This window comes from Macaca mulatta, chromosome 11 (genome assembly GCF_049350105.2).
Source record: "Macaca mulatta isolate MMU2019108-1 chromosome 11, T2T-MMU8v2.0, whole genome shotgun sequence".
Taxonomy (NCBI): domain Eukaryota; kingdom Metazoa; phylum Chordata; class Mammalia; order Primates; family Cercopithecidae; genus Macaca; species Macaca mulatta.
The window spans coordinates 76672992-76696651 of NC_133416.1; the positions used below are offsets into that span (position 1 = coordinate 76672992).

The 23660-nt window shown below is 37.6% G+C and overlaps 1 protein-coding gene across 7 annotated transcripts in view; it reads left to right on the forward strand.

Moving 5' to 3' along the window:
- FRS2 (fibroblast growth factor receptor substrate 2) overlaps positions 1 to 23660 on the forward strand; it is a 110093-nt gene that overhangs the window by 74571 nt on the left and 11862 nt on the right. For 4 of the 7 annotated variants that reach the window (XM_015152239.3, XM_077954707.1, XM_015152238.3 and 1 more), the window contains one exon: positions 17754 to 17848. The gene's annotated coding sequence lies outside the window, so the exon portion shown is untranslated. Of the gene's footprint in view, positions 1 to 4526; positions 4585 to 17191; positions 17328 to 17753; positions 17849 to 23660 lie in introns of those variants that run through there. The other 3 variants (XM_077954709.1, XM_077954708.1, XM_077954711.1) reach the window with 2 other exon arrangements.

Below are 23660 nucleotides of genomic sequence, written 5' to 3' on the forward strand. Positions count from 1 at the left end.
GAAATTAAGAAAACAATTATGTTTACAATAGCATCAAAAAGAATAAAATACGAATTAACCAAAGAAGTGAAAGATTTTTACAGCAAAAACTATAAAACATTGCTCAAAGAAATTAAATAAATGAAAAACTTCTGCTTTTCATGGATTGGAAGCCTTCATATTGTTAAGATATGAATACTAAAAATAATCTACAGAATCAGTGCAATTCCTATCTAAACCGCAATGATGATTTTTGCAAAATTAGAAAAGCCCATCCTACAATTCATATGGAATATCAAGGGACTGTCAATAGCTAAAACAATCTTGAAAAAGAAGAACAAAGCTGTTGATTCACACTTCCTGATTTCAAAACTTACTACAAAGCTACAGAAATCAAACAGCATGGTATTGGCATAAATTTAGGCAGACATATAGCCCAATGGAATAGAATAGAGAACCCAGAAATAGACCGGCGTGGTGGCTCACACCTGTAATCCCAGCACTTTGGGAGGCCAAGGCGGGTGAATCTCGAGGTCAGGAGTTTGAGACCAGCCTGGCCAAGATGGTGAAACCCTATCTCTACTAAAAATACAAAAAATTAGCTGGGCATCGTGGTGGAGGCCTGTAATCCCAGCTATTTGGGAGGCTGAGCAGGAGAATTGCTTGAACCTAGGAGACGGAGGTTGTAGTGAGCCGAGATCGTGCCACTGCACTCCAGCCTGGGTGACAGTGCGAAACCGCGTCTCAAAAAAAACAAAACAAAACAAAAAACCCAGAAATAAACACTTGCATATATGGGCAAATAATTTTTGACAAGGGTACCAAGACTATTCAGTGGGAAACGGACAGTCTCTTCAACAAGTGATGCTGGAAAAACTGGGTATCTACATACAAAATAATGGAGTTGGACCTTCATCTAGCACTATATACAAAAATTAACTTAAAATGAATCAAAAGTGTACAACTGTTGTAAGGAAATGTAGGGCAAATGCTTCATGACATTGAATTTGGCAGTGGTGTCTTGGATGTAACACCAAAGGCACAAACAATACAAGAAAAAACTTTTGAAACTCAAAACCAAAAACTAATTTAAAAATGGGCCAAGGACTTGAATAGACATTACACCAAAGAAGATATACAAAGGCCAGTAAGCATATGAAAAGGTGTTTAACGTCACCAATTATTAGAGAAATGCAAATAAGAAATACAGTGAGATACTACCCTCATACTCATATTACCCTCACACTACTCTTTTCTTTTTTTGAGATAGAGTTTCGCTGTATTGCTCAGGCTGGAGCGCAGTGGTATGATCTCAGCTCACTGCAACTTCCGCCTCCCAGATTCAAGTGATTCTTACATCTCAGCCTCCCAAGTAGCTGGGACTATAGGTGTGCACCACCACACCTGGCTAATTTTTGTATTTTTAGTAGAGACGGGGTTTCGCTGTGTTACCCAGGCTGGTCTCGAACTCCTGGCCTCAAGTGATCCACTCACCTTGGCCTCCCAAAGTGCTGGGATTACAGGTATGTGCCACCATACCTGGTTAATTTTTGTATTTTTAGTATTTTTAGTAGAGATAGGGTTTTACCCTGTTGTCCAGGCTTGTCTCAAACTCCTGGCCTCAAGATTCGCCTACTTCAGCCTCCCAAAGTGCTGGGATTACAGGTGTGAGCCACTGCACCTGGCCACAGATGGCTATTATTTTTTTTAAAAATAGTAACAAATGTTGGTGAGGACGTGGAAAAATTGGAAACCTTATGCACTGTTGGTGAGAATATAAAATGGTACAGTTTTGTGGTCCTCAAAAAATTAAAAACAGAATTACCATATGATGCAGCAATTCAACTTCTGAGTATATCCAAAAGAACCAAAGGCAGGGTCTTAAGGTATTTGTACACCCATATCTATTTGTACACAGTAGCCAAAAGGTGGAAGCAACCCAAGTGTTCATTGACAGATGAATGGGTAAGTAAAATGTGGTATGTAGATGCAGTGGAATATCATTCAGCCTTAAAAAGGAAGGAAATTCTGTAATATGCTACGTCATGGATGAACCTTGAAGACATTACGCTAAGTGAAATAAGCCAGTCACACAAAGACAAATGCTATGTGATTCTACTTATGTGAAGGAGGTAGTATAGTCAAAATTAGAGAGAAAGTAGAATGGTTGTTGTCAGGGGATGGGAGGAGGAGGGAGTTACTGTTTAACAGCTGTGGAGTTTCAGTTTTACAAGATGAAAAGAAGTCTAGGCAACATAGTGAGACCTTGCCTCTACAAAACATTAAAAAGTTAACCGCACATGGTGGGATGTGCCAGTGGTCCTAGCTAATTGAGAGGCTGAGAAGGGAGAATCCCTTGTGCAGTCAAGGCTGCAGTGAGCTATGGTCACATCACTGCCCTCCCGCCTAGTTGATAGAGTGAGACCCTGTCTCGAAAAGAAAAAAAGAGTTACAGAGATGGATGATGGATAGTTAAGATGGTAAATTTTATGTGTATTTTACCACAATAAAAAAGTAGAAAATGCAAGTAAATCTTATTCATGAAAATAAATATAAATTATCCCCAGTAGAATGCAGTTGATATTACCTGTGAATATACCTGTTTTGCATCCATTTGTAAATTTCTTTCGGAACTCCTTATTCCCTATGTATGTGTAGTTGTTGGAATGTTCCTCTGAACCAGTTGTAACGTCTTACTAATTCTATTATTAATGAGTTAAATTATATCTTTGACATATGTTTGTTTTACTGTTTTTTGAGAGTTATGATTTTTGCCATTTTCAGAAAAATATCCATTAATACTTTTTTTTTTTTTTTTTTTTTTTTTGAGTCAGGATCTTGTTTTCTCACCCAGGCTAGAGTACAATGGTGCAGTCATGGCTTGCTGCAGCCTCCGACTTCTGGGCTCAAGGGATCCTTCCATCTCAGCCTCCTAATAAGTAGCTAGGACTACAGGTGCATACCACCACATCTGGCTAAGTTGTTTTTTTATTTTTTAGAGATAGGTTCTTGTGCTGTTGCCCAGGCTGGTTTTAAACTCCTGGTCTCAAGTGATCCACCCACCACAGCCTCCCAAGTTGCTGGAATTACAGGTGTAAGCCACTGCACCAAGCTCCTGTATTAATACTTTTTAACAATTAATCTGGTTGCTCTGGTGAGAAAAGACTAGAGCAGGACAATCAGAGGCAAAGACCAATTAGAAGGTAGTTGGGAAAAATTCATAAAGAAATATTGGTAACTTGGACCAGAGAAGAAATAGTGGAAATGTTAAGCAATGGTTGAACTTGGACATATTTTGAAGACAGATCTGAAAGGATTGATGGATTGGATATGGGATGTGAGAGAGGAAGGTGTGAAGGGTGACTGCAAGATTTTTGGATATTAATAAAATAAGTAATTCCTTCTCTCAAACATTTTTAGGTTGGTAATTTTTATTTTCAATTCTTAGTTGGTTTGACTAAGAAATGTAAAAGCTGGTGATCATGGCTCTTTTCTCATAAGGTATCTTTTCCACTGATTATAGTGTAATATATAATTACTGTATTGAAAACATCAATAACAACTGCTTTAAATCAGGGTTCTGGCAGGAACCCTGTAATGGAAAAGAATTTAATAAAGGGATTATTTACACATTATGGGCAGGTTAAAGGAAATCAGCACGTGATGTTAGCCAGGTTTGCTAGGAACACCGGGCTGCTAGGAACAGCTCTTAACACTCCTAGGTGTCTAAAAAGGGAAAGAGAGAGGAAGTGATTACCTGAGTCAGCAAGAGCTGTAAGTATGTGAGAGAGCTGCCTAACAGGGGCCATTACTAGAAGAACCTCCGTAAGGAAGGGAACCACAGCCAATCTGGTCTGCTGGTGCCTCCATGCGAGTGAGGCTCCTAGGGCGCAGAGTAGAGTAGAGAAGGTTAGAGGGCGGCTTTGAAGGGTCAAATGGAAAATATACAGCATTGCAGATAACTTTTAAGCCCTACCTTAAAACAAACAAATACACGTATGTGCTTCAAGTTTAAAAATATAGCAAAGAGAGAAATGAAGAACATAATTATTTAGTGGTAGAAAATTATGAAAACTCAGTTGGGTAGATTTTAATGATATTAAATAGAATTAGTACAGCTAAAAATCAACCATAAAATTTGGTGAAGACTTTAGAGGTTTTATATCATGTTAAATGTTTCACTTTGGACTTACAAAGTTAAAAATGCTTTTTATCTTTTTTATGTGTTTTACTTAAAGTTAATTGAATATAATATTTTATAACTTCAGAAATAATAACTTAAGAAATATGCTTTATATTTCTTAAGTATTTTAAAGCTGTTTTGTTGTGTCTTTTTGTTCCCTTTAATGTAAAGTAGTTCAGATTTAGTTTAGTCCTTGAAATTTATTTCAGTTGAAAGAAAACTCAAATCACGTCTTTGTTGTTGTTAATTTTGTGTATTTAATTCATTTTGTTTTTAGAGACAACATCACACTTGAGTTTTTAGAGAAAAATCATCACAACTTTGTTGTTGTTAATTTTGTGTATTTAATTCATTTTGTTTTTAGAGACAACATCATACTTCTTAACCAGTAACGGACTCGACTGAAACACTGTCTGCGATTGGTAACTTAGCATTTAAAGGGAGCTCAGTTATTTGTTGGGTAGATAGAACTTTGTTCCATTTGCATAGACTTCTGTTGTTTGGTCCGTCTCCTATTTCAGGAGCAAATCAAGCCTATTATTCCATAAGATGGAAATTTGAAGACAGTTGTCTGTCTCTGTTCTGCTCTTCCATATTGCTAAATATTTTCTTCTCCACACTGGTTTCTACAGTCTTACCTTATTGATTTGACAATGTTCTTTCAGTCCCAACTCACCTTGCCTCAGACTTCCCCTAGGCTTCTGTGATACCACACTCTTGGGGGTTTTCCTCTTGTTTCTTGGAGAGTGAATGTCCAGTCTCCTTGTGGGCTTTTTTTCACTCTTTTTTTTTTTTTTTTTCACAATTCCTTTAAATGTTGGTGTTTCTGAGCTGCTGCAGGTCTTACTTTTCTTCGCACTGGGCAGTCTTATCTGTCCCTATGCTTGGATCTGTAAGCTGACGACTCCCAAATCTCTCTCCCATCTCCACTTAATTCAGTCCTCATGGTTATTGGCATGCAACAACCACTTCTGAACCTGTAAAAACCATATAAAGTGTAGGGAATGTTGGTAGGAAGTATTTTTAACTTAACCTGTGAGGAAATATAGATTCAGAGAGGTTAAGTAAGAACTCAGATCTCTCTAGTGTTCAAGTACATATTTTCACTAAGTCTAAAACGACAGGCTTTGTTTTTAGCATTCTAAATTTCTCTAGAAGACATTATCTCCAATATTGCCAATCTGGGCGATGGAGCAAGACCTGTCCCAAAACAAGCAAAACCACCAAAGCCTTTCATTTTAAATTCTAATGTAGTGTTTAAAGTACATTGAGATAGCAGAGATATTGTATGCCATTTGTCAATTATATGAGAATTAAAACCTCACCTGAGCCATACTGTACTTTCTGTTTAGAAGGATGAATCATTTCTGGGAATTCAATTTTGTAATTTACGTGTGGAAAATTTAAAACTATAAGGCTTCAACATGAGTATTTTATGTACATAATTATAGGAAACCAATATTATTTGTAGCTAACTGTTGAATTAAGTTCGAAGACTTTTTAATTATTCAAAGTCTTTTTAAAAAGATTAAAGTACGCAGCTTTTCAGCCAGTATTAGTGAAGAAACATTTTGAGAGTATGACGGAATAAGACATCTTCTTAGAAATTTTAGCTGTTTTTTTTTGAGATTTGTTTTCTTCACATTTGTCTTTAAAAAAAAAAAAAAAAGAAGAAGAAGAAGAAAGAAATATTCTCAAAGTTGCTTTCAAATCCCAGCACTTTGGGAGGCCAAGGCGGGAGTATTGCGTGGGGCTAGGAGTTCTAGACCCCTTGGGCAACATTGCTAGACCGTGTCTCTACAAAACATTTAAAAAATTAGCTGCGTGTGGTGGTGCACGCCTGTAATCCAAACTACTTTGGGAGGCTGAGGCGGGAGGATCACTTGAGTCCAAGAGGTTAAGGCTGCAGTGAGCTTTGATCGCCCCACTACACTCCAGCCTGGGCAATGGAGCAAGACCCTGTCTTAAAACAAACAAACAAACAAAACTACCAAATTATATGTTATTGTAGTTGTTTTCAGAGGGATGAGCTCAAGTGTAATTATGAACGTGGCTCTTCAGAATTACCTTCACCATGGATGATTGGTACGTGTTTAAGTTAAGACCCAGGTAAATCTGAAGGAAAGCAAACCATGAAACCTTTAGAGGAAGGGTGCATATTGTCTTTGTTAATGTGGTAGAGCAGAAAACTGAACATTCTAAATTTGACTTCTAGTAAAATTTTGATTAATTTATTCACCTTCATTTCCCCATTGAAAAATGGAGAAAATAGTTCCCAGCAGGCTGCATTATGAGATTGTTTTTTAGATCAATATTTAGCAAGGGCTCAAAAGAACATCACATCAGTCTTGGATGCTCTGAAATCCTACCACTTGATTGTAACTATCTTCACCATCTGGGAAGGAGCAAAGAAAAGACAATCCAAACAACTTTGCATTTCTGTTATTTGTAGTGTGTTGATAGTTCTTTCATTGACTGTATGACATATTTTATTGATCCTAAGAGACATTTCCCAGTTTTATTCACTAAAATTTGGGTGTGTCTTACAATTAGTGGCATATTATAGTTAAATTGACTTTTTTTCTTTCTCAGTGGTATATAAAATATCAGTCTTAAAATCAATCATGTCTCAGCTTTGATGAAAAACAGGATATATGTCTATTAATTTTCAAAGTAACAACAATAACAGTATAGTGGCCACCATACCTGAGGATCACTTTTTTGGTAGGTAACGTCTACTGTCTTAAACACAACCAGGAACTGGAAAGTAAGAAACAAAGGCTTCTGATGCTTAAAATCACTGTTACAGAACTCATGAAGTAAAGGCCAGGTACTTTAACTTACAAGACCCCTTTGCCTCTGAGTGTAGTGTCGTACTTTGTACGTCATTGAGTTAATCCTAGATACCTTATTACAGAGTCCACAAGGATTCAAAAGAGTAAACTGGGAGGCTGAGATGGGCAGATCACCCGAGGTCAGGAGTTCGAGATCAGCCTGGACAACATGGTGAAATCCTGTCTCTACTAAAAATACAAAACTTAGCCGGGCATGGTGGCGCACACCTGTAATTCCAGCTACTCGGGAGGCTGAGGCGGGAGAATTGCTTGAACCCTGGAGGTGGAGGTTGCGGTGAGCCAAGATCGTGCCATTGCACTACAGCCTGGGTGGCAGAGCAAGACTCCATCTCAAAAAAAAAAAAAAAAAAAGTAAAAAGGAATGCATATAAATGTTTATTAAGTGGTGGTTCTAGGACTTACTATACTTTCTGCTGAGAATGAGTGTCCCATAAACAAACAATTACAAATTATTTTTAAAAAGCAACACAAAACTCAGAACAGGCCACTTAGAGCGATTTTTTTTTTTTGAGACGGAATCTCAGTCTCACTCTGTTGCCCAGGCTGGAGTGCAGTGGCACAATCTCAGCTCACTGCAACCTCGGCCTCCCAGGTACACAAGACTCTCCTGCCTCAGCCTCTCGAGTAGCTGGGACTACAGGCGCCCACCGCCACGCCCTGCTAATTTTTTGTATTTTCATTAGAGACAGGGTTTCACTGTGTTAGCCAGGATGGTCTTGAACTGCTTACCTCGTGATCCACCTGCCTCGGCCTCCCAAAGTTCTGGGATTATAGGCGTGAGCCACCGCGCCTGACCCACTTAGAGTTATTTTAGGAGCTTGCAACCTAACATATGTAAGTTATGCTGATTACAGCTTAGAAGAAATTTCTTATCAAAATGTAATCTGATTCCACTAGCACTTTCTTTAAGGGACAATATGATTGTACCTTTAAATTTTGATTGGAGAATATTTATTATTGATTAAATTTTCCCTTATGGCTTAATGGAGTTACTAGAACATAGTTTTCCTTAAAAGTATCAGGGAAAAAAAAAAAAAGCTTGTGGGAGGCATCTGTTACACATCTGAAATAGGATTTGATTCTGTAATTTCAGTGGTCTCTAGACCTGGATAATTCTACCCATGTTGCTAGATGGCACCAGGGTGCCATTTTTAGGCCTTAGGGCTAAGGAATGGGCGTAGGTGGTAGGAAAATGTTAGAGAGGAAAGAAGTAGGGAAGAAAAACTTTGGGACCATATTGTGATACTGAAAACTGTCTCTAGGAGTCCTCAGTGGGCAGTTGTGTACCAGGTGTCCAGCTGCATTATTTGTGTTTGAAGTAAACCCAGGCTGTGTATCTCCGTGAATTCTTAGTATTGGGTGCTTTTCAAGACATTCATTCCCCTAAGATGTGAATTTTGAGCATAGCTTGTTGGCCTCAGGCACTTTAACCTGAGAGTAGATGTTAAGTTCTGCTCGTTGGCAGGTTTCCAGCATTTACTAATTAGAGTTTCCCTACTTAAATGCTCCTGGCAGTTTCCCTTGGCCACTGTGTTCTTCAGAGTCTGCCCAAACGTGTTTTGTATGTAGTCTGCCTTTGGGCTCTGCTTAGACACTTACAGCTTTTGTTTCTAAAGAACTCTTCAGTAAGTATTGATTTGTATTTTCTTTAGTTAATAATTCATTGATTATAAAAGCAATTCACACACTAGAAAACATAAAAAGAAAAAATCCTTTTCATTCTACCACCAAATGAATCAGTGTTAACATTTTAGGGTGTGTTCATCTAGTTTTTTTGTGTGTGTGTGGGTTTATGTATTTTATGTGGAGGTAGGGGAGAGAAAAATTGGTGTAAAATGTTATTTTTTAATAATGCAAATCCTTTCAAGTTTGCTACTGGATGTGAAGAGCAACTTTTAAAATAAAATTTTTTAGAATAATTTTAGAATGTTAAGTTGTAAAGATAGTTCCCATATGCCCTTCACCTCGCTTCCCCTAGTGTTAACATCTTATGTAACCGTGGCATATGTGTCAAAACTAAGAAATTAATACTAGTACAATACTATTAATTACAGACTATTTACATTTCTTCTGTTTTTCTACTGATGTTCTTTTTCTGTTCCAAGATCCAACCTAGGGATACATATTGCATCTAGTGGTTTGTTACTGTTTTGAGACAGTGTCTCACTCTGTCGCCCAGGCTAGAGTGCAATGGCGTGATCACAGCTCACTGCACTGTTGGCCTCCTGGGCTCAAGCGATCCTCCCACCTCAGCCTCCCGAGTAGCTGGGATTACAGGCATTTGCCACCATGCCCTGCTATTTTTTTTTTATTTTTTGTAGAGACAGGGTCTCACTAAATTGCCCAGGCTGATCTTGAATTCCCAGGCTCAGGCAGTCCTCCCTACTCGGCCTCCTAAAGTGCTGGGATTATAGGTGTGAACCACATGCTCGGCCCAGCTTTATTTTTTTTAATAATAGTTTTTTACCTTTTTTCTTCTCTCTTTTTTTTTTTTTTTTTTTTTTTTTGAGACAGAGTCTTGTTCTTGTTCTGTTGCCCAGACTGGAGTGCAGTGGTGTGAACTCAGCTCACTGCAACCTCTGCCTCCCAGGCTCAAACAATTCTCCTACCTCAGCCTCCCGAGTAGCTGGGATTACAGGCATGTGCCACCACCCCTGGCTAATTTTTATGTTTTTAGTATAGATGGGGTTTCATCATGTTGACCAGGCTGGTCTCAAACTCCTAACCTAAGGTGATCTGCCTGCCTCGGCCTCCCAAAGTGCTGGATTACAGGCATGAGCCACTGCGCCCAGCCCTTTTTTCTTATACTTAATTTTATATCATGAACATTTTGTCTTTGTCATTAAATAGTTTTTGAACAATACTTATTTTAAGAGCTCTATAAAAGTTAATCACAGGGATAGATGTGCTCTGATGCAAACTTTTCTGGTAAACTTTTTGTTGTTGGCATTTCGTGAGGGGGCATGTTACAAAACGTATATACAATTGACCCTTTAACAACACAGGGTTTGAACCATATGGCTCCACTTATAGGTGGATTTTGTCAACCAGAAAGTGTTTGTGGGATGCAAAATTTCCATATACAAAGGACTGACTTTCCATATACACAGATTCCACAGGGACGACTGTGGCACTTGAGTGTGCACATGTTTTGGTCCATACAGAGGCCCTGGAACCAATACCCAGATACACAAAGGGATGACTATACACAACAAACATTTTTATTAGTGGGATACTTGAATCAGGTGTGTTAGATTGTAACAATTACTTTGAATGCACTGCTCTAGAAGTAGAGAATAAATAGGCAAATTTAGTTTTCTTTGAGAGTATATTTATCAATATTTTAGGTTGATTTAAATGCAGAAACATTTAAATGAGCTATTTGTGAAACAGTTTGTTTTGGGGGGTTAGAGTTGCTTGGCATTTGGCATAGCTTCTTTTGATCAGTGTGTATGTGGCGGGGGGTGATGTACACATGGTATACACATTTCATGTACACATAGTCAATATTAGACTTTAAAACAAAATTAGAGACGATGTCTTGCTATGTTGCACAGGCTGGTCTCAAAGTCCTGGCATCAAGCAGTCCTCTTGCCTCAGTCTTCCAAAGTGCTGGGATTGCAGGTATAAGCCACCACACCTGGCCCATATTTAGGCTTTTAATATGAGTCTAGTAACATCATATCCACCTGAGTTTGGAAGTACAGATTTATAGTAAATTGTACTTATACATTTCTATATTCAGTTTTGAAAAATACCTTTTAATTTACCTTCCTTTCTTTCTTTCTTTCTTTCTTTCTTTCCTTCTTTCTTTCTTTCTTTCTTTCTTTCTTTCTCTTTTTTCTTCTCTCTTCTCTCTTCTCTTCTCTTTTCTTTCCTTCCTTCCTTCCTTCCTTCCTTCCTTCCTTCCTTCCTTCCTTCCTTCCTTCCTTCCTCCCTCCCTCCCTCCCTCCCTCCCTCTCTCCCTCCCTCCCTCTCTTTCTCTTGTCTTGTCTTCTCTTGTCTTCTCTTGTCTTCTCTTGTCTTCTCTTCTCTTGTCTTCTCTTTCTTTTTTTTTTTTTTTTTTTTTTTGTCTCGCTCTGTTACCAAGCCTGGAGTGCAGTGGCATGATCTCAGCTCACTGCAGCCTCCACCTCCCAGGGTCAAGCGATTCACACGTCTCAGCCCTCTGAGTAGCTGGGACTACAGGCATGTACCATCGCACCTGGCTCATTTTTGTATGGAGACGGGGTTTAATTGTGTTGGTCAGACTGGTCTTGAACTTCTGACCTCAAGTGATCTGCCTGCCTTGACCAAAGTGCTGGGATTACAGGCATGAGCCTCCGTGACTAGCTTTTATTTACTTTTCTGTTATCCATCATTAGTGTTTATTTAGTTATAGGTTAAAGCTATTATATATAAAAAGTGAAGATGCCTAGGGATTTTCTTACATGTCTTTTAGTGTTTTATTGATGTTTATGGTTTGAATAATATTAGTTTGTATATTTAACATGAAGCTTGAAATTAGAGTGACTTGCCTTTAAATTTTGTTGTTTTAAAAAATAAAGCCATAAAGCCAAATGCTTTTTAAGAACCGTTAGGTATACCATATTAAGGAAAATATTGTAAAATTCATACTTGTGGGTTTACCTCCTACGGTTGCTCAGTTTAGTAAAAACTTCATTGCCTATAATCATGAGTGTAATAGAAAAAACTGAATTGATTTTAAGTTACTCAGTGATTACATTAAGAACAACTTGGCATTTATTTGGGAAATAACAATTCCTTTGAATTTCACAGTATTTTTTAGTAAATGGATATTGGGTTAAAGATTTTGTATGATATGTGTTTTTCATAAGTTAAGTATTATGCTAGAGTTCTGTCCCTGCTAAGGGATTACTGTTTATTAGTAAATTTCTAAACTAGAGATTTATTATGAAGGTTAAGTGACCCTTTATTAATTTGACACAGTTGTAAGATTAATACGTAGAAGTTATCACTGAGCTAAAGAATAAAAACATGGAATTTTGATCTACAATGTTTACAGAAAACTGAATGCTCTAACTCTATGAGATCAAATCTATTCATTCAGATTTTCAGAGTTAATGATAATCGTTTTCTAGAGAGTGCCTCTACTTTCTTACTGCTGCCTTAAAAGCACACACCTTTGCTTTCTATGGTGCGATCTGTGACTTTTTAGTGGAGAGAGCTATGGGATTGCTCATATAGAATGTTCATCCTTTTGATGTTGCTAGAGGATGGTATTTGATTTCCCTGTATATGTTTTTATACTGCAGTATAAGGCACTAAACTAAGAGTTTCTTTTTTTTTTTTTTTTTTTGAGACGGAGTCTCGCTCTGTCTAGGCTGGAGTGCAGTGGCCGTATCTCAGCTCACTGCAAGCTCCGCCTCCTGAGTTTACGCCATTCTCCTGCCTCAGCCTCTCGAGTAGCTGGGACTACAGGCGCCCGCCACCACTCCCAGCTAGTTTTTTGTATTTTTTAGTAGAGACGGGGTTTCACCGTGTTAGCCAGGATGGTCTCAATCTCCTGACCTCGTGATCCGCCCGTCTCGGCCTCCCGAAGTGCTGGGATTACAGGCTTGAGCCAATGCGCCCGGCCTAAACTAAGAGTTTCTTTGAGAGTTCTGAAGGTTGATTTGTGTGTCTGTGTGTGTGTGTGTGTGTGTGTGTGTGTGTGTGTGTGTGTGCGCGCGCGCGCTAGGATTGTTGCCCTTAGTACTGATTACCTTGTTAATTAGCTGAGACTGAGTGACTCATCTGCTGGGTTTGCACATATCTTAGAGCAGACATTATGGGCGCTCCAATTTAATTGTCTAAATTTCCTCACCAGTGTCTCTTGCTATAGATATGTACCAAGATTAAGGATGACTCCAGGATTGAGTTATGACCAACACTACTAAAGGTGGAGATATAGTATTTTGTATCATCTTCCATTTTAGCTTTTTCTTTTTTAAAAAAAGCTAGTTTTTTTAGCAAACTATTTTAGTAATACTTTCTTAGTATTTGCCAAATACCCACACAAAATTGTTTTATATATGTGTGTGTGTTGTTTTATATGTATACATACACACACAAACACGCATACGCATAAACAAATGAATCTCTCTCTATATATATTCTTGGATTTCTGTTCCTAAAAAACAAAATACATGATTAAAAGGGACTTTGAGATTCACTGTGAGATTTGGGGTTAAAGTGTGTGAGTTTTCAGGGTCTAGAAGGGAAGAGAGAATCTGAGGTTCAGGTCATTGTTCGGTGACACTACAAGTCCAGTTGCTATCAGGGGAAATGTTTATAGATGGATGTTGTGCCTTGAAGGTTAGAATTTGGACATGACACACAGTAAAACACTATTAATTTTATTCTTACTAATTTTAAGTTAAATTATTCTTGAAAGTAATGTCAGTTTTCTGTCCCCATGGGAAAGTATTCTGGTAGGACATTAGTGGTTTATGTAAGATTTTAAGGGGAAATGTGAATTACCCTCAGTAGTACAAACTGACCCTCGGTGAAATGGCCATGTGCCTTCTTTCCTACCTATCTCCTAATATTTTCCCATGCACACCCTACATTCCAACTCTAAGGAACTACCGGGTGCTCCTGGAGGAGGCCCTGTTCTTTTAGGTTTGGGGGGGTTTTACATGTTTTCTTCTTGATCTGGATTGCCCCTGCCCTAGCTAACTCCCATCCATCTTTCAGGACTCAATGTAGGGACCAGCTTTCCCTGGGAGCCTTTTTTGATGCTTCTTTCTGTCTTTCCTTCTGCTATGTATTGAATGTTCTGATAGCACCAGCACATGGGTCTGCAATTCTGCCACATATTCATTTTCTTGTCTGTCTCTCTCACTAGACAGTAAGCTCCTTGGAGTCAGGAAATGTGTCCTTTATCTTTATTTCTAACACTTAACTCAGTGCCTGACACACAGAATAGGTGCTCAGAAAATACTTGGTAAAATGCCTCAGTGTGTGGATAGGGAAATGAATTCATTGTTTAATTTTCTCTTTAATATTGATAGTTGCTTAAAAATCATTTTTATCTACTACATAACCTTTTGTTAGCTTAATTCAAGCAACTATGTCTGAAATAAATGCTGCTTTAGGCTGGGCACAGTGGCTTACACCTGTAATCCTAGCACTTTGGGAGGCTGAAGTGGGAGGATTGCTTGAGCCCAGAAGTTCGAGACCAGCCTGGGCAACATAGTGAGACCCATCTTAAAAGAAATGCCACTTTATTAATATTTGAAATTTATCCACAGAAAAGTGAATTGATGACAGTTTAAATATACATAAGCATATGCTTAATCTTTCTTGATCATACTGGTTTTACTTGTCTTTGATAGAGAAATGAGAGGAATCTGGTTTAAACTGCAGTTCAGGGAATTTTGATTAGATATAATTGCGAGAAATTAAAGTACCAGATATTGAAGTGATTTGTAAGTAATGTAATTGATTTTTTTCAAGAGTTAAAAAGGGGGTGAGTGGAGGGTTACGTATTATGAAGCAGTTCATCAACTTTGTCCTCAGATTTAAAAAAAGGAAGAAAGATCTATTTAAGAATGTGCAAATACAACCATATTCATGGATGGATGCTTAAAAATAGTCATGTACCTTTGTAGTTTTGTGTATAGGTGTGTACTTTAAATTTTCACCTAGCAAGGGAACTGTTGCAGATGTCCTTGCTTTTGACATAATGGTTCTGATTTAAGGCAACTAGTAGAATGTACTGAGAATCTCCCCTCGTTAGCTTTTTTTTTTTTAACTGCTCTTTTTCAGAATAATATAAATAATCCAGAAATCTTTGTCAGTGTTAAGAATTAACAGAAAATTAATGTGTATGTTAAAAGACCTACCCAATGGTTAAAAAAAGAAAAAACAACAGCCAGACCATTGACACAACATGGTTTTTGAATGCTATCCTCTTGATTGTTTTAATGTAATGAAACATGGCAGTTTACTGTGCCCAAAATTTAGTTGGCTATGCTTCTAACTATAGACATTCTTTCCTGGTTGCATTTGAACAAAATTACTGTAGTATTACTGTAGTATAAGCCAAATTCCCCCTCATTGCTAGTGAACCAAAAGAGCACATATAGCTTCCTAAGCACCAAATTTATAATCATACTTGTGAATAGAGTTCAGTGTTCTCTTTACATGTCATTCTGCAAGAATCATATTTGGAATAATTTAGGACAGCTTTACTAAATTTATTAATGTAATACTTGTTATAAGTATGTGCTTAAGTTCTAGATTTTCTGTGCTTACAGTGCAAAAGGCTTCTTTGTGAAATAAGAGACAGAATTTTACTTGTAATGATGATATAATAATGCCTTGTCTTTTAAAATGCTATTAATTTTCTAAATGTCTTTATATCCAGAGATTTTTTTGGTTTTTCATAGTAGCTCTATGAAGTGGGTGTCCTAATCTTATAAATGAGGGAATGTTGACACAGAAAGGTTGACTGATGGTCAAAGGCATGCAGCATTGTATAATAACAAAGTACTGTTATTTCCACAGCTGACATTTACTAGTGCATACTACATGCTAAACATTGTTTTTAAGATTTTTGCGTGTATTAATTAATAACTGCTTGGGCTTTGGTATCAGATCGAAATTTAAGTCTAGCTCTTCTGATCAGTTCTTGACCTTGGGAAAGCTACCTAACCTTTTTAAGGCTTGGTTTCCTTATTTGGAACGCAGAAATAATGGTAATATGTACCTTATTGGTTGTTTGGATTAAATGAGGTAATCCAAATGACCCTATGTGTGGCATACAGTAAGGTAAATTAGTTCGCTGTAGAAAAATGGGGTGGTGATAGACAGCATTTAGTGTAATTTTTAGCCTCTTGGTAAAATTGCATTTTTTTTTTTTTACTAAGTGTCATAGTCAGTGCAGTTATATATACCTATTTTATAGAAAAATACTGATGTTACAACAATAAGATTATAGTTCCATGTAGTGCCTATAACCACCTTTTCCCTTACTGCCTCCTAATTATCTTTTAGTTCTTAGTCTTCCAACAATGGGGAGAAACCAAAGAGAGGTAAGAAGTCATAGAGTGTCTGAGGCATCCAGTGGACACCCATGGTCCATTGGGTTATGTTCATTCCAGGAGTACTTTGGTATGTCAGTTGCTTAGAACTCAGAATGTGTTTTCTTGTAAAAAGTATTCTTCTAAATGAGGCACAAAAAATCTTGACTCCCCGATACAACTGACATGCTGGATATTTGCACTGAAAAACAGTAAAAGCAAGCAAAAACTCTATAATACATTGGCAGCATTAATCAAAATAATTAAAGAATAAAATTGAATAAATATTGATTCTCAAGAGATTAAAATAATTTCTGGAGATTCATGTGGGGACTCTTTAATATTTTTAAGAGCTTAATGAGTTGGTACACTGATTCTTTAATATGTTTAACTTCATTTCAAAGCTTGTGACTTTTCATTGGTAGTTAATAGGTAGATCACTATCATTTCTCTTAATTTTATGTGCAGTCATTAAATTCATTGCAGGATAAGGGTTGGAGAATGCTTATAAGTGGAATGAAGAATGAGAGGAATAGAGATGTTTCTGACTTAATTGGCCAAAATCCCTTAGAATACATTTTAGAAGAGACGGGCAAAGAGAGTATATATTCACCTAAAAGAATTGGTTTATGGTAGAATTAGTTCAGCCCTGGGCAGTTTTCCAAGCCAGAGACAAAGCATGGTGTATATTTGAGCTCCTGGAGAAAAGAAAGGGATAGTAAAGAAGAGGGACTGGATTGCTGCCCACCTTAAAGTGAGGTGTAGCAGCATCTCCAAGGGGTGTGAGCCAACACCTGGCATGCTGATTTTATATATGAAATTGAAGTTCAGAGTTGAAATTGTTGCATTTGAAGTTCAGAGTTGAAATTGTTGACTGTCTGTGAGTACGTGGTTTTAGAAATGTTCATTTTGGCTATCAATTATATTTGTTCTCTAGTTAGTATGTAGATTAAAATGACACTATTCCCATAACCCCTAATAAAATGCTGATACAGAGTAGGTATTCAGTAAATATTAGTGTCCCTGTTTGAGTAAGTTTGATTTTTTTGTGCTGTGAAGGGTAAATTGACCAGAAATTTTTCAAAAATATATTGAAATCTCTTGTAAATCTAGACTGTAATTTATCACTGTAATTTCACTGTTCTGTGATTCTGTGGCATGCTTGTTCATACCGTCCATTTTCTGATTTGCTGACTTGTCTGAACTGGTTTTGGAGGGGTCTTGTGGAATAGGAAGATATGGAGGGTGGATTTTGAAGACAGCTCTTCAAGAGGAATTATGGTGAGTGAGGTTTAGGAAAAGTCACTGGGGACGGAGAATTAGTCTGCTACTGGCTAAAATGGGTTTTTAGAGCTGGAATGGAACCTAAGAGGTGGTTTAACCTAACCCCTCATTTTACAGCTGTGGAGATAAGTATAGAGAAGTGAGTTGTGCAAGTATTATAGCTGTAGTAGAGAAGCCAGAAACATCATAGAACTTAGACTATCACATTTTTATCATCTTTTTCTTCTGAAAAAGAGTGGTAGCATGTGAATATTATATTACTTTTTAAAATTGATGTTATATATTAAATACTTTTTATTCAATCTTTTAGACTTTTGAGTTTGTTTAAATAGATTAACTGAACTAACCGTGCTGCCAGAAAGCTCATAAGGAATATTATTCTTTAGAAATGAGAAATGCTCAATGTTTTTCTTCTGTTTTTAGGTTAAGTCAGCAAACAAAGAAAACATGGTATTTTGAAGTATGATTAAACTCCTGATGCTGCAGCAGAGGCTAAGAATATTAATGGCCAGATCTAGGTAAGTTTAAGTTTATTTATTTTTTACATCACTAAGCCTGCATTTACAATTATTTTTAGTTTTTATTTTAAATACAGATGAGGTCCCGCTATGTTGCCCAGGCAGTTTCTAACTCTTGAGCTCACACGATTCGCCACCTCAGCTTCCCAAAGTGTTAGGATTACAGGCGTGAGCCACCACACCTGGCCTATAATTTTTTAATGAGAGAATTTAATAATGTTTTCTTGAACTGCAATCATTTTGCTTCCTGATTGCTGACACCACCCCCTGACTCCCAAAGAACGAAGATAAATGGCTTTTATTAACTAAGACGTGTTTACTAATTTAAAGTATTCAGCAAACTTGTTACAGCATTGCTCTTCCCAAACAAAAGCTATCTTTTACTTTATTTGATTTTAGTTTAGTTTAGTTTAGTTTAGTTTAGTTTAGTTTAGTTTAGTTTCTGAGACAGAGTCTTGCTCCGTCGCCCAGGCTTGGAGTGCAGTGACATGATCATAGCTCACTGCAGCCTCCACCACCTGGGCTTAAGTGATCCTTCCACCTCAACCTCCCGAGTAGCTGGGACTACAGGTGTGTGCCACTATGCCCAGCTAATTTTCTATTTTTTATAGAGACAGAGTCTCACTGTGTTTCCCAGGCTGGTCTTGAACTCATGGACTTAATTAAGCAGTCCTCCCACCTCATCCTCCCAAAGTGTTGGGATTACAGGTGTGAGCCACCACCGCCGCCTACCTTTTGTTTTTAAATGTACCCTACTTGCTTTTGTATGTTGCTGTCTTGAGGGAGCATAATAAAATCATTTGTGTTTTTGCTGAGTTACGAACTTGGAGGAGTGTATACAAATGAGATCACATGGTTGTTCCTCAAGTGTTTACAATATTAGTGCATATTATTAGGTGTCACATAGCTCAGATGTAGTCTTCAGATATTAATCTGGTGGTCATAAATGCAGAATATCTAGTATCTAGCCTTTTCCCTTGCCTAAGAGTTTGTGGTTTAGGGGAAAGAATCAGAGATGTGGATGAAAACTTCACATTAAAGAAGTCTCCTTTCAGGAATTGGAAGATTGGCCACAACTGCCTGTGTTCCAGCTGTGTCTATCCCTCACTCACGCTAAGCCTATTCTTTAGCCTTACTGAGGCCACCTGTTTTTTTGTTTTGTTTTGAGTCTTTGCCCCATTTTCTATTTTGTTGGCTCTCTTCTTTCTTTACTTCTTTCCTGACTGGATGTGATGATCTGTCACTTCAAACCCCTGTAGTATTGCCAACATCCTTTAGTAACCTCGCCCTCTTACCCTCTGACCCTGGGTCAGTTGAACTGTCTATCCTGTGGACTGCTGAGCACAGCTAGCAAAACAGCATAATCTTGCCTCTGCAGCCTCTGCTGAGCTCTCATCTCAGCCTACTTAATAATCCTGCTCTCTTTTCTTGGGTAGCTCCTCGGTGACTAATCCTGCCATTCTCAAGTCCCTCATTCTGCAAGCCTTGCCTTCTCTTTTATAGAAGAAATGTAGGGTGATAAATGTTATCTACTTCAGTCTCTTTTTTATATTCCACCCACCCTTATGTCTTTCCTCTCTCCTCAGAGAATGAAGTATTCCTCCTTCTCTGGGTAAACCTCTCAATCTGGGCCCTGGAACTCATCTGTAGTATCCCCCTCTGTTTTGATCCATCAATTAGCCCTTCTCTTTTCATTGTTTTTACTATGTTTTTAAACTTTCTTGACCTACTGATTATAAGCCTGCATAAATCTGTGTCATCTTAAAATACATAACTCAAGTAATATATCCTCTTTTGAATATATTCACACCCTAGCCTTCTCTATTCTTTATTTTCTCAACCAGTTCTTGAAAGACCAATTTCTATCCTCTAGGAGCTACCTCTTTATCTTCCACTTGCTCATTGCAGTTTGGCATCTGTCTCTGCCATGGATGGTGCTCTCCTGCTTGATGCTTACTTAGTTTGTACTATTCTGATCTTTTTTTTTTTTCCCCTTCACTGGCTTCTCTCTACTCCTGTATTTAAACACATTTGTATTTCCCCAGAATTTCAACCATAGACCAGTCTTCATACTATCCTTGCGCTAGTGTTCAAGAGTTAAAATACTACATTTGTTCTAATGTTTTACCTTCTCCCTCAAACACATACTCATGTACTTAACTATTGCACTTGGCCGTTCCCTGGGCTCTCAGTTGAACATATCTGAACAAATCGTTATCACTTCCTCTTGAAGACTATAGTTTTTTGTATCTCAGGTAATAGAACCTCAGCACCCTTCGTCTGCCATGCTGGAAGCTGCTTCTTTTTTCCATTATATCAAGTCAGTTATTGGTGCTACTGACTTTTCCTCTTAAATGTTCCTTAAATTTATTATTTTCTTCTTCATTCCTACCATTGCTGCTCTTGTTTTAGGTTTTTATCATATTTCATTTTTTAATAATCCCAAACTGATTTCCTTTCCTCTGATCTAAACACCTACTTAAATTTATCGTACATATGGTTGTATTTAAAATGCACTTCTGACCATCTCACTTTTCTACTTAAAATACATCAGTGGTTTTCCATCATGTGTAGGATAAATTCCTTTCTCTTTGGCATGACCTACAAGGCTTTCGTATCACATATTAGAGATTTCATTAATTGTTGTATTGAACTCAAGCATTCAGTGTGGATACAGTCCCCAGGTAGGTTGCACTACCACTCATATAAATCATGTATCACATACTGGTGGAGGTACATTCTGAGAAATGTGTCATTAGACACTTTTGTCACTGCACAAATGTCATAGAGTGTACTTACACAAACCTAGATGGTATAGCCTACTATGCACCTAGGATATATGGTATAGTCTGTAGCTCCTACTCTACAAATCTGAGCAACATTACTGTACTGAATACTATAGGCAGTTGTAGCACAATGGTAAGTATCTGCATTTCTAAACATAGAGAAGGTACAGTAAGAAAACTATGAAAGAGAAAAAATGGTACACCTGTACGAGGCACTTGCCATGAATGGAGGTTACAGGACTGGAAGTTGCTCTTGGGTGAGTTGGTTAGTGGGTGGTAAGTGAATGTGAAGGCCTAGAATGTTATTATACACTACTGTAGACTTTATAAAACTGTACACTTAGGCTACACTGTTTAAAATTTTTTTTCTTCAATAATAAATTAGCTTACTATAACTTTTACTTTATAAACTTTTTAATTTTTTGAAACTTTTTGACTCTCTTGTAATAATACTTAGCTTAAAACACATACGTTCTACAGCTGTACAAAAGTATTTTTTCTTTTTATCCTTTTTTCTGTTTTAAAATTTTTAATTTTTTTAACCTTTAAAACTTCTGTGAAAAACTAAGGCAAAGACACAAATACACACATTAGCATGAGCCTATACAGGGTCAGAATCATCCATATCACTGTCTTCTGCTTCTACATCTTGTCCCACTGGAAAGTCTTCAGGGGCAATAACGTGGAGCTGTCATCTCCTAGGAAAACTGCACCTTCTTCTGGAATACCTCCTGAAGGACTTGCCTGAGGCTGTTTTACAGTTAATTTTTTTTTAATAAGTAGAAGGAGTATACTCTGAAATAATAGATATATAGTATAGTAAATAAATAAACCAATTACATAGTCATTTATCATTATCAAGTGTTACGTACTGTACATAACTGAATGTGCTATACTTTTATACACTGGTAGTGCAGTAGGTTTTTTTTAATACCAGCATTATCTCAAACACATGAATAATGTGTTGCACTGTGATGCTGTGATAGCTATAGTGTCAGTAGGTGAGAGGAATTTTTCAGCTTCCTTGTAATCTTAGGGAACCACTGTCATACATGTAGTCTGTTGCTGACCAAAAATTGTTATGTGGCTCATGACTGTATATCCCTGCCAGCATGAGAGGTTCTACCTTAACAGGTAGCTTATGAAGATGCCAAATGGAAGGATGATTTTCCTGCTCCTTGTGAGAAAAAAAAAGTTGAAAAACATTCCTTTGGAGGATCATCTTTTGAGGCAAAAGCCGTACTGTAGTAATCTTTTAGCTCTTTATATTTCACAAGGAGGTTGGGGAGAATGAATATGTAATTTCAAGAAGACTTTTAAAAAATGTCTGTATCAATTATCCCTTAAAAATTTTTATATTACTCATCCTATAATTTATTAATATTAAACATTTACTTTTTTAAAAAAATTAAATGTTTATAGAATATGTGCCATGTCTGAGGCAGGAGAATCTCTTGAACCCCGGGGGGCGGAGATGGCAGTGAGCCAAGATCACACCATAGCACTCCAGCCGGGGCAACAAGAGCAAAACTCCATCTCAAAAAAAAATATGTGCCATGTCAGTTGGTATGCTTAGTGCCCTGGAAAATGAGCAAGGCAAGATTTCCTATCTTTAAAGAGATCCCAGCAAAGTGGATGGTGCAGAAAGATAAACATTGCAACAGAGTGTGATAAAGGCAATGATAGAGTTTATGCCATTCTATTGTGGGAACGCTAGAGGCAGGCTAGCTTCAAGTTCATTGAAAGATCAAGTCTCAAATCTAGGGAACATGTCCCTAACTTATTCAGGCTGCTTCATGGTTGGGTCCCATTTGTCTTCCAGTCTACCCTGTAGTCCAGTCTTACTGAACACCTCACTTTCTCCTGAATGTGGTATGACATTTCATGACTTTTGTCTGTCTCAGGTGCTTATTTCTCTTTACTTTGCTTAGCACATTGTTTCTACTCTCCTTTTAAATCCCAGCTCAAATAGTGCTTCCTTCCCTGCCTAACCCAGAAAGTTAGTTGCTCCCTTTCCTGTGCCCACAGTACTCTGCTCATATCCTAATACAAGGTTTATCGCAGTGCATTCTCTATTTACCTGTCTCTCCCTCCCCCACCCCACCACCCCCATGACACTCACAGCTCTTCGAAGACAAAGATGGTGACTTACGTGTCCTTGTACTGTGATACCTAGCTGGCATATTAGTTAAAGCAAAAATACCAAATATCATGAGTCTTAATTAACTTTACTATTATATGTTATCATATACACTTTTGGTTTATACACTAGTACACTTTTTCATCTTTTTAATACTTAAACCTGCTAGGGATCCTTCACATTTGTTTAATACAGTCCATTTAAATCACAAAGGTCCTATAGCACCTACTATATGCTAGGTATTGTGTTAGGTACTAGGAATGTAAAAATGAGTAAGGTTCATCCCTGCTGGCAAGAGGCTCACAATGGAGGAAAGAAGACAGATAAACAGACACTAGCCACAATTTCTACTCAGTACAAAGTGGGATAGATGCTATGATACTAGGAATCCCAGGGTGCTTTGGGGTAGCATATGCATGACGGTCATACATAGTAAGTATAACTTGCCTAGTTGCTTGGAGTCAGGGAAAGCATCCTAGAGGAACTGCACTTTGAGTTGAATCTTGAGAAAGGAAAGAAGCAGAAAGGGAGCAGCTTGGAAGGATGTGAGAGACCAAGATGCTGTGGGGAAACCACACCTTGTTTATTCTGACGGGACTAAGAATAGGGCTTGAAACAGAGCAGGGAGAGTCTAGACTAGATCTGTAGACAGGGATCACATTGCATCTGATCGGATCTGTCATACTGAAGAGTTTATACTGTTAAACTGAAGATAGTAGAGAGCCACTGAATAATTTTCAACAAGCTTCAATCAAATTTATGTTTGTAATGTTTTGTAGCTTCTGTGCTTCCTTCCCTCCTCCTTTTTTCATATATTGTCATATTCTATCTGATTATTTCCCTTACTTGTAAGTGATGCTTTGGCATTTTCTTTATCTGCTTAGTT